Below are 1,614 nucleotides of genomic sequence, written 5' to 3'. Positions count from 1 at the left end.
GGGCCAAGCATACACAAACCACCATACAGGTTATCTACTCACTTATAAGTGGATATTAGCCATAAAATACAGGATACAACTGGAAAAGGCGCTATCCCAAAAGCTGTTGCCTTCTGCGGGATATGTTCTAGCTGGGCTGCCTAGTCTAGCCTCAGTGGGAGAGGATGCACCTAGCCTCGAAGAGGCTTGATGTGCCAGAGTGGGGGGAATAACTAGGAGGCCCCACCCTCTCAGAGGAAAAGGGGAGGGGGAATGAGGAGAAAATTATGGGAGGGGGTGACTCAGACGTGGAGGGTGATCAGGAAGAAAAGTGAATAAAAAATAAGTTTATGGTAATTTATGATTAAAAAAAAGAAAATGCCTTACAACTGGATCTATGGAGTCATTCTCTCAATCGAGATTCCCTCCTTTCGGATAACTCTAGTATATGTCAAGTTGACATTAAGACTAGATAGGGCTTTGCAGAGGGGAAACCAAGAAGGGGGATAACATTTGAAATGTAAATAAATAAAATAACCAATAAGAAAAGAAAAGAAAAGAAAAGAAAAGAAAAGAAAAGAAAAGAAAAGAAAAGAAAAGAAAAGAAAAGAAAAGAAAAGAAAAGAAAAGAAAAGACTAGCCAGCACAGTTACTGTATCTTGGAATACACGGAAAAAGACATCATCCTTTTTATATCATGGCTGGTACATTAAAATCTACACTTGCTCATGTCATATCGCTTCAAAAATCTTTCACTGGTTTCCTCTTTGCAGAGTGAAGTCTAATCTTGGAAAGAAACACGTTGTTCAACTGTCTCACTTCTCTGATCTTGGCTACCTCTGCTGACATTCTGCTTGGTGTTCTGATAAAGAGCAGCTCTACACAGGCTCCAGGCCTTTGGTCCTATGATCCTTTGGAGATTGAATACCCTTTCCCTTTACTTGGCTAATCCTAATTCTCCCTTAGGATGTAGCAATCGCTCATATTCTCTTAATTTAGATTACTACTGCTGTGATGAAATACCGTGACCAAAAGCAAGTCGCAGAGAAAAGGATTTATTTGGCTTATACCTCCACATCATAGTCCAATACTGAGGGAAGTCAAGAGAGAAAACTACACAGGGCTGAAGTCTGGAAGCAGGACCTGATGCAGAGACCATGGAGGGGTGCTGCTTACTGGCTTGCTCCCTATGACTTGCTCAGTCTGCTTACATATAGCACCCAGGACCACCATCCCAGGGATGTGGGACCCTTCCACATCAATGTCTAATTATGAAAATGCCCTACAGGCTTGCCTTCAGCCCAATCATATGAAGGCATTTTGACAATTAGGATTTTTTTCCTCTCAGATGATTCTAGCCTGAATCAAGTTGAAATAAAACTAGCCCACACCCCTTCTTTCAGAATGTGTGTGTGGTGGTTTGAATGTTTGATCACCAGGAGTGGCACTATTGGAAAAGATTAAGAGGTGTGACCTTATGAGAAATTCAAATAACCCCATTAAAAAATGGGGTTCAGAGCTAAATAAAGAATTCTCAACGGAGGAATACCGAATGGCTGAGAAACACCTGAAAAAATGTTCAACATCCTTAGTCATCAGGGAAATGCAAATCAAAACAACCCTGAGATTCCATCT

The sequence above is a fragment of the Mus pahari genome, chromosome X, assembly GCF_900095145.1.
Source record: "Mus pahari chromosome X, PAHARI_EIJ_v1.1, whole genome shotgun sequence".
NCBI lineage: Eukaryota > Metazoa > Chordata > Mammalia > Rodentia > Muridae > Mus > Mus pahari.
The sequence above is the reverse complement of the archived record's forward strand: the minus strand, read 5'-3'. Positions refer to the sequence as shown.